At 38.6% G+C, this 10,485-nt stretch overlaps 1 protein-coding gene across 4 annotated transcripts in view; it reads right to left on the minus strand.

Moving 5' to 3' along the window:
- The window catches only part of LOC132405305 (sodium-dependent phosphate transport protein 2A-like), a 57,434-nt gene extending 54,804 nt beyond the window's left edge, over positions 1-2,630 (minus strand). For 3 of the 4 annotated variants that reach the window (XM_059990007.1, XM_059990006.1, XM_059990005.1), the window contains exon 1: positions 2,475-2,630. The gene's annotated coding sequence lies outside the window, so the exon portion shown is untranslated. The remainder of the gene's footprint in view (positions 1-2,474) is intronic. The other variant, XM_059990004.1, reaches the window with a different exon arrangement.
- Between the last annotated feature and the right edge of the window lie 7,855 nt (positions 2,631-10,485).

Below are 10,485 nucleotides of genomic sequence, written 5' to 3' on the forward strand. Positions count from 1 at the left end.
TCTGGAGGTATGGACATAAAAGGTACTGAAAGTGGCAGAACAAGATTAGGAAGCATACCCAATTCAATGTTTTACAATAGAGACAGAGGGTATAAAAGCAGGGAAGTCATGTTGAAGCTTTATACAACATTGGTCTAATTTCAGCACAGTTTGCCTCATTGAACGAAGGATATGAAGGATATAAAGTGATTCTGGGGAAGATTTATAAGAACGATCTTTGTGATGAGGGATTACAAATGCAACAATAGAATGAAGATGTTGGAAGCATTTTTAGTGGAAATGAGAAGGCTGACGCGAAATCATAGAAGTACAGAATATTGAATAGCAATGGTCTGGTTGGAGTGAGCAGTGATAGGCTGTTCTTTTGGTGGATGGGTCACTGACAAGGCCATGCGTATAGGTAAAGGGAATGAGAATTAAGAGTGACATAAGAAAACCCTCTTTTACATGGGTTGGTTAGAATGCATAGCCTGCAGAAGTGGTGGAAACAGATTCTATTCTGGACTTCAAGAGGGAATTGTATATATAAAATGAGGAGAAAAATTTGCAAAGGTACAGTGGAGGGGTTAATGAGATGACCTTCCAGAGCACTGGCATAGCCACATGAGCTCTTCTATAATGGAACTATTCTTTGGTTTCCAGTAGATAAATAACTGTGCCTGGGCAGATGGTGGCTATCTTATGGCAAGGCAGAGGAGATACCTTTTTACTCATCTGGATGAGTACAGGTCAAACAACATATAAGGAGCTCTACACCAATTAGGACAAAGTGGCCCACTTGACCGAAGGTCCATCCACTGCCCTCACATTCATCACCTCCTTTCAAGCATGCTGTACAATAATGTCTACCAACTACAAAATGCTTTGTTATCACTTGAATAAGCTACTTTAATAGCAACTCAGAGACACAACCTATTCCAATAAGCATAAGAACATCTAAACTGGGACATTACTATCTGTTGGCTCCTCTCCAAGTCAGACGCCGTCCTTTTTGGTGCTTCATTTAAATCTAGATACTCTTTATCCAACACTATTGTGGGAACACCTTCCCTAGAAGGAGAGTCTCAACATCATTTCTCAAGGGCATTAAGAGATTGGTAATAAATTCTGGCTTTATCTGAATGCATTACAAAATATGGATAAGGAAAATCTATGTTTCCCCTGAAATGGTACAATTTGAAAGATCAACTCTCAAACTACATTCTTTGTTCTTACTGAGATTTCTAACTTGCTAAAATTTCAGATATAATCCTGATTACATGTCTTGATTGCTTTGCCTTTGGATCAAAGTGGCCAACACAAGGGAATCTCAATATTAACCAAGTTCATCCACTGGCTGAATTGTTTAGGCCATCTGAAATTTACCCCCATTTTGGCCGATTCAAATACCTGATTTTTTTTTGTCATTGTCCTCCTAGGATATTTTGCTGGAAATGATGGTCAAAGTGATTAAAACATATCACTTTAGCCAGCTTTCATTAGAGCAAAGAATAGTCATGTGTTTGCGAACACAAAATAGAAACTTAATTTCAGCTGCAGCTCCAACATCCAAGAGTCATATGTAATTGAAATCCAGGGTCCTGCTCTATTGATGTAACTTATCCAATGTTATGCTATTTTCTGTTTCTTTTCGCTCTTTGGCTTCCAGGATATCTAAACTCCACCACTAGGGTCAGAACACAATCCATTCTGAAACTCTCTAAACTTCTTGTCTCCCTCAAACCCTGTGCAAAACTGATATTTTATCAAAGCATCAATTTGTTGCCTTCCACCTCATCTTTGTCTTTATCCATTCTACTGAAACTCTTGTGAATCTTTTTAAAGGTGTAAGCTCTTAATTATTTCTTCCTACAAAAGTTAGCATTATATAACCCAAAAGACTTTATATTATTTATATTGTTATAAAATTATATCTGAACAAAAATACTAATTCCCAATATTCCTAAACATTAACCTTTAGCGTAATCTCTTGTAAAGCATGTTGGTGTATCAAGATGGTCTTTAAGAACTAACCAAGCAAAATAAACTACAACCATATAGTCTAGTAGATTACTTCTCCAAGTTTGTGTCTATAAGTTATGTTGAATATAGAATGTATTGATTAATTCACCAGTTTAGAAATAGCAGTTTAAAAACAAATTTAGCTTAGATTAAATTCAATTCCTTCTGCTCCATGAAAATTGAAATTAATTGCTAATCTGGTAAATTCTATATTGAAGTACCACAATGTATTTTCTTGCAAAACTATTAAAAGGAACTCAGTAAAAGTAATAATGCAATTAAAGAGCTTTAATCAAATTCCACTTCTTTCACTTTGTGATAATTATTTTTTCATTTATATTATATTTAAATAGAAAGGCAACTTTATGATATATATGACTTTTTAAATGCCTCATTGCAAATTCAAATACTATTATCATTCAAAACTGAAGTTCATGAATTTATTGCTGCAACAATATATATTTTTGCCTTACCTGCGTTTGGAACAGATCGCTACATGTGGGTTCTTACATTCAAGTACGTGACCCACTTTGAGAAGAAAGAATTAAGACACATTTTTTTTTATATACTCAGACCAAAAGAGCAAAGTCTGGAGTGTCATACCCACAAAGCATGCGCCTACAATAACTAACCACTGCTTAGGAAGCTGAATGTTGTTAATTTATAATCAATTTTTGGTCAGAAAATTGCTGACACTCAAAGAGCTGGGACTGTGTATTCTTGCAAATCGTAGTTCAGACATAAATAACACAACTTGCCTAATTCTGTAAAGTCTTTAAAATGAGCAGAAGTGGATTAATACTTCTTGGTAATTATTAGGTAAAGTATACTGATGCTGACTTTCAGAACTCACACAAGGGATGGCCAGCTTTCCTGAACCAATGGGTAAGGAAGAAGGAACAGGTAAAATGGAGCATTTCCGTTTCTCATTCCGACATTAGTTTAATGGTGATGGATGTAACGGGAAAGAAGTGTAAATCAGAGCCCAGAATCATATACGGAGATGAGTGGTATTTTATCCTATTAGTATGTTGATTCTACAGCACCACTAACTTTAAGTCCTACAAGGCATGCCACAGCATAAGTGCTGTACCCAAGAAATGTGTCTGACCTCAGTGTTACATCCATTCCTACTCTTGGAATTACCCAGATGTGAAAAAACAACACAGTACAAATTTAAGCCTTTCTTTTATTACCTGTAGTTCCTTTAGAACTCAGACCAAATGCAAGGATCGTGAATCTACGAGGAAAATACTGAAATTGCAAAGGCTTCTCTTGCACCATATTAGAGATGAGCTGTTACGCCAGCGAGTAATGTTAATCGTGACAATTTCATGTTAGAGATAAAGGGAAGGGTGGCATCCTGCATCAGAGATTCTCAACTTGGACCTTGCTCCAGGGAAAGATGCTGGGTTTTGCAGGGACCACAAGTGAAAATCAAGCAGCTGGGGGCCACAGGAGTTTCTGAATGGGCCATGATAAGCTTACTGTTTTAATGAAATATGACTAAAACATACAAATAAAAATATATGCAAATTAATTGGAATCCTGACTGAAGTGAATGGGAAAGTAGGCTAGAAGATGCAAATGAGGCAGCAAAACAGCCTAGCCTATGTGTGTGGGGGCAGGGGGGTGCAACATGCCAATCATTCTGCCCCTGCTTGACCACGCACCAATCACCATTCACAACCTGCAGGATGGCCCGCTGAGCCTCGCTCCACATACACCCCCAAATCACAAATCATTCATTATGCAGTGAGCAGGTGGGCGTTACCCAGCAGGATACCCTGCAACGTGCTCCACCAGCTAGTGATTATGATTACTTTGTTTTATAATTACATGTTACAATTATAATTGTAATTATAATTACAATTACAATGACCATAATATGGTGGAATTCTTCATTAAGATGGAGAGTGACATAGTTAATTCAGAAACAAAGGTTCTGAACTTAAAGAAGGATAACTTTGAAGGTATGAGACGTAAATTAGCTAAGATAGACTGGCAAATGATACTTAAAGGGTTGTCAGTGGATATGCAATGGCAAGCATTTAAAGATCGCATGGATGAACTACAACAATTGGTCATCCCAGTTTGGCAAAAGAATAAACCAGGGAAGGTAGCGCACCCGTGGCTGACAAGAAAAATTAGGGATAGTATCAAGTCCAAAGAAGAAACATATAAATTAGCAAAAAAAGCGGCACACCTGAGGACTGGGAGAAATTCAGAGACCAGCAGAGGAGGACAAAGGGCCTAATTAGGAAAGGGATAAAAGATTATTGAGAGAAAGCTGACAGGAAACATAAAAACTGACTGTAAAAGCTTTTATAGATATATGTAAAGAAAAAGATTGGTCAAGACAAATGTAGGTCCTTTACAGTCAGAAACAGGTGAATTGATCAGAGGGAACAAGGACATGGCAGACCAATTGAATAACTACTTTGGTTCTATCTTCACTAAGGAGGACATAAATAATATTCTGGAAATTATAGGGGACCAAGGGTCAAGTGAGATGGAGGAACTGAGGGAAATACATGTTAGTAGGGAAGTGGTGTTAGGTAAATTGAAGGGATTAAAGGCAGACAAGTCCCCAGGGCCAGATGGTCTGCATCCCAGAGTGCTTAAGGAAGTAGCCCCAGAAATAGTGAATGCATTAGTGATAATTTTTCAAAACTCCTTAGATTCTGGATTAGTTCCTGAGGATTGGAGGGAGGCTAATGTAACCCCACTTTTTAAAAAAGGAGGGAGAGAGAAACCGGGGAATTATAGACTGGTTAGTCTGACATCGGTGGTGGGGAAAATGCTAGAGTCGGTTATCAAAGACGTGATAACAGCACATTTGGAAGGAGGTGAAATAATCGGACAAAGTCAGCATGGATTTGTGAAAGGAAAATTATGTCTGACGAATCTTATAGAATTTTTTAAAGATGTAACCAGTAGAGTGGATAGGGGAGAGCCAGTGGATGTGATATATTTAGATTTTCAAAAGGATTTTGACGAGGTCCCACACAGGAGATTAGTGTGCAAGCTTAAAGCACATGGTATTGGGGCTACAGTATTGATGTGGATGGAGAACTGGTTGGCAGATGGGAAGCAAAGAGTGGGAGCAAACGGGACCTTTTCAGAATGGTAGGCAGTGACTAGTGGGGTACCGCAAGGCTCAGTGCTGGGACCCCAGTTATTTACAATATATATTAATGATTTAGGCGAGGGAATTAAATGCAGCATCTCCAAGTTTGCGGATGACACGAAGCTGGGCGGCGGTGTTAGCTGTGAGGAGGATGCTAAAAGGATGCAGGGTGACTTGGATAGGTTAGGTGAGTGGGCAAATTCATGGCAGATGCAATTTAATGTGGATAAATGTGATGTTATCCACTTTGGTTGCAAGAACAGGAAAACAGATTATTATCTGAACGGTGGCCGATTAGGAAAAGGGGAGATGCAACGAGACCTGGGTGTCATTGTACACCAGTCATTGAAGGTGGGCATGCAGGTACAGCAGGCGATGAAAAAGGCAAATGGTATGTTGGCATTCATAGCAAAAGGATTTGAGTACAGGAGCAGGGAGGTTCTACTGCAGTGGTACAAGGCCTTGGTGAGACCGTACCTAGAATATTGTGTGCAGTTTTGGTCCCCTAATCTGAGGAAAGACATTCTTGCCATAGAGGGAGTACAGAGAAGGTTCACCAGATTGATTCCTGGGATGGCAGGACTTTCATATGAAGAAAGACTGGATCGACTAGGCTTATACTCACTGGAATTTGGAAGATTGAGGGGGGATCTTATTGAAACATATAAAATTCTAAAGGGATTGGACAGGCGAGATGCAGGAAGATTGTTTCCGATGTTGGGGAAGTCCAGAACGAGGGGCCACAGTTTAAGGATAAAGGGGAAGCCTTTTAGGACCGAGATGAGGAAAAACTTCTTTACACAGAGAGTGGTGAATCTGTGGAATTCTCTGCCACAAGAAACAGTTGAGGCCGGTTCATTGGCTATATTTAAGAGTAAGTTAGATATGGCCCTTGTGGCTAAAGGGATCGGGGGTATGGAGAGAAAGCAGATACAGGGTTCTGAGTTGGATGATCAGCCATGATCATACTGAAAGACTGTTCAAAGTTGCCAGGTTTTTCCATGTCAAAGCCTTTATCAGAAAGGAATCTATTTGAAAAACTAAATTCATTAATCAAACAGGTACAAGGGGAAAAAAACTACAATCTCATATTATACAAAGAAGCTATTAGCACTTTCCTTGGAAAACTCAAACTTCTCAGCAGCAATATTGGACATCGTGAGTTTAAGCAATTTCCTTCATTGGTCATTCTAAAAATATGATGATGTATATTTTGATCATTTGAAACAAGTGCACACTGATACGGCATTAAGATCAGAGACTTGCTGGAGATGCATACTACAGATTGGGTGGTGGACCCACTTGGGGTGAATGTGAATGATGTTGAGTCCACATTTTAAGAATAACTTACTGAGCTACAAAGTGATAGAAAATTTCAAGTGAAATTCAAATGCAGCAAGCAAAATTTCTGGATAACTAGTGATATGTAAAATAAGTTCCCACCGCTCTGGGGAGAACGCAAAGTTGTTTTTAATTGGATTTCACACCTCTTTCCAAGTTGAAAGTGATTTTAGTCAAGCTTTTCACCGGTCATCAAAAGCTTGTAACTGTCTTGATGTTGTGAAGTGATCTTCAATTGTCTTTAACCAAGTTGTAACCAGATATTCAAAAGCACGCTAGTTTGCTTCAGTTGCGAAAATCTCACTAAATACCCAAAGTACATTATTAAGTGCTTTTTCATTGCTGTTTGGAAGAATACTGTGATATTATAAATGCAGTTATATCCAGAATTTTGAAATAGTTTTATTTTTCATATACATCTGTAACATTATATTTAAAGTATAATAATACTGGTAACCTGTTAAATATTGACTTTATATTAGAACAATTAGTAAAATTGATTTTAAAAAACTTTAGCAACTAATGGAGAGTATAGATGGTGGGGACCACAGAGGTAAATGAAAGATACAAGTGGGCCATGAGCAGAGAAAGATTGATAACCACTGTTCTACATTATATTAAAACATGAGGTTAAAATTAATTCTAATTTTAGAGATCAGAAGTTTCTATAAATATTTAATTGGGTAGCTGTGAGTGTGAGTTATATTAGCAGTTTATTATTGTGTATGTGTTTGTTTGATGTGACCCTGTTTCATTCCATTCTGAGTCACATCTTTAAAATGCTATAAAATTTGGAGATCTCTCCTGAAACTTCTTCAGAAGTTTTTTTTTCTTTGTCTCTCTGTCTCTGGGCTCCTCCACATCAAAGATGATTGAATGAAGTTTCACATCCTATCGTAGAAATGTATCAATCAGAATGAAGCTGGTAATAAAGTTAGTTATGTTACTCCTGCTGCCCTTTTCTCACTCCATTACTCTTTGGTCTCCACTTCTTCGTGTGTTTATCCAGATGCTTCTTAAAAATGATGAGAATTTCTGCCTCCACCACTCCTTTTCAATAGACATATTTAAAGTGGAGAAAGCTATATAGTTGAAAGGTTTAGCAATCAAGCGTTAATGGGAACATGCAGTAGAGGAGTTGATGCTAGCATAGATCATCTCTGAACAAAACTGAGTGGTGAGGCAGACTGGAGGGGCCTCGTGGCCTGCTCCTGTTCCTTGCGTTCTGGCACAGCGTCCCAGATGACCACCGTTCTTTGTGTGAAATTGCTCTTCCTCTTTTCCTATCTGATCCTTTTACCTAATCTATATTGGTCTCTCTGCTCAGTGAGATAGGTCCCAACAGGAAAGCTTTTCTTCCATCTCATAGAGCAAGTTAAATAGTGACGTAGATTTTGGATCTAAATGGAGTTTACAACTTCTAGAAACAAATAGGTAAATAGGGAAAATCTGTATGTTTTTGTCCACGTCTTTGATAATCTGAGTCAATCTGTCTCAGCACAGATCCAGTATGGAATTAAACTTTAGCAAGAATTGGCAAATATTTTTCTATAGGAGTAGAGGACTGTAACGTGTCAGAGCAAGAGTTGAGATTACACAAGCGCCCTGTCAATTCAGTGCCAGTTTCCTGCACATCCCAAACACATGGGAATTAGTAGGTTACTTAGCCTGGTAAATTGCTTTCAGGGTGTAAGAGATTGGTAAAATCTGGAGGGAGCTGATGACAATGTGAGAAAATTTTAAACAATTGGATTCATGTAGGATTAGTGGAAATGACTGGCTGATGGTCGGCTTGGAATCAATTGACTGAACTTGACTTGAAGTGCCTGTTTCCGAGATGCATCTTGCTATAACTCTAACTCTCTGGCAGATCTTATTTACTTACAGGTAATTAATCATTTTGATAACTTCCATTCATTTTTTGTAATTTAATCTCAATCAAATTTTCCTAATCTGTATTTTAGTTTTACAAGCCTGAAACTAAGGGAAAGAGAAACACTGAGCATTATGCATTTGAAAATTGCATATTTTCAGAGCAGACCATAATCAAGTTAACTTCCAGATCAGTTAGTCCTAATCCTGAAATTCTATTAACCATTTCTGGTTGCAAGCCTCCCCTTGAGCCAATGATGGATGTGATTTTCTGTGCCTGCCTCACATGGGATGAAGTCATTTTTTGTGACACAGTTTTGGAAAATGAATTGTATTCTGGGCAAAGTTCTTCAGTGATCATCCCCACAACCACCAAGTTTCCTCTTTTATTTTTAAATGCAGCTTTCAGCATTTGGGTATCATGAACAAAGATGATACTTCTGTCCATTTCTAATTCCCTTTAATTTGCCATTTCAGGAGGCATTTAAGAGCCAAGCACATGAGTGAACTGGATGCCCTTTTGCAATAATGTCTGACAGGTACATAGAACAAAGTCTAAGGGCTTCAGTGTGTAGGAAGGAATAAATAGACTAGTACAGACATAACCAGTGTTCTACAGAGGAGCCATGTGAACTCAGTCCCCAGACTGATGAAGGCCAACACACCAAATGCTACTTAACCACCCTAACAAATTGCACAGTAACCTTTATGGATCTATGGACATGGACCTAAAGCCTCTCTTTTCCTCCACAATGCAAAGAATTCTGCTATTCATCTGCTCACTAGCTTTAAGTTCAACTTTCCAAATATATCACTTCACAGTATTTTGGATTGAATTCTATCTGCCACTTCTCAGCACAGCTCTCAGCCTATCAATGTCCCATTGTAACCTACAACAACCTTCTACACTGCCCATCACACTACCAACTTACCTTTCATTTGCAAACTTATTAACCACCATCCCCATCCATTTCCCCTTCCGAACCATTTATAAAAATCAGAAAGAGCAGGAATCACAGAACAAATCCTTGTGGAACACCACTGGCCACTGACCTCCAGGCAGAATACACTATCTACCTCCACCCTCTGCGTTATGTGGGCAAGCCAATTCTTTATCCACATAGTTTCTCTCAGTATCATGCTTCCTGACTTCTTGAATGAGGCTAACATGGGGAACCTTATCAAATACCTTATGAAAATCCATATACATCTACTGCTCTACAAATCAATGATGACTATCCCTAATCAGGTTATGTTTTTTCCAAATGCTTATAAATCCCATCTCTAAGAATATTCTCCAACAGTTTACTCACCATTGACGTAAGACTCACTGGTCTATAATTCCTAAGATTGCCCTGTTACCTTTCTTGAACAAATAAATAACACCTTTCCATCTTCTGGTACTACTCCCTTGGTTAGTGAAGGTGTAAAGATCATCACCAAGGACACAGCAATTTCTTCCTTCACTTCCTATAGTAACTTGGTTTATATCCCATCTGGCCCCGGGACTTATCTAAGTTAATGTTTTCAAAAGTTCCTCTTTCCGAACATCGATATGTTCCAACATATGAGCCTGTTCTATATCGATCTCAGATTCATCTAGGTCACTCTCACTGAATAATACTGAAGCAAAGAATTCATTAATGGAATTCATTACGTTCTCTGACTCCAGGTGTGTTCCCTCTTTTATCCCTGATCAATCCTACCCTCACTCTAATCATTCTACAGTTCTTCACATATCTGCAGAGCACTTTGGGATTTTCCTTAATCCTACTCAACAAGACCTTCTCATGTCCCCTGCTACCTCTCAAAAGTCCCTTCTTAAGCTCTCTCCTGGCTACCTTATAACTCTCAAGATCCTTGCTACCTAAACCATATTTCTTCTTCCTTGTGACCAGATATTCCACATCTCTTGTCGGTCAAGGTTTCTTCACCCTACCATCTGTTGCCTGTCTCAATGGGGAAAACCTATCTTGAGCCCAGTGCAATTACTCCCTAAACAGCTTCCTCATTTTCATTGTGCATTTCCATGAATATGTCTGTTCCCAACTTACGCTCGCAAGCTCCTGCCTAATGGCATCATAATTCAACCCCTCCACCCAATAAAATACTTGTCCATACCACCTGCTTCTATCCTTGTC

Source organism: Hypanus sabinus, chromosome 15 (genome assembly GCF_030144855.1).
Source record: "Hypanus sabinus isolate sHypSab1 chromosome 15, sHypSab1.hap1, whole genome shotgun sequence".
Taxonomy (NCBI): domain Eukaryota; kingdom Metazoa; phylum Chordata; class Chondrichthyes; order Myliobatiformes; family Dasyatidae; genus Hypanus; species Hypanus sabinus.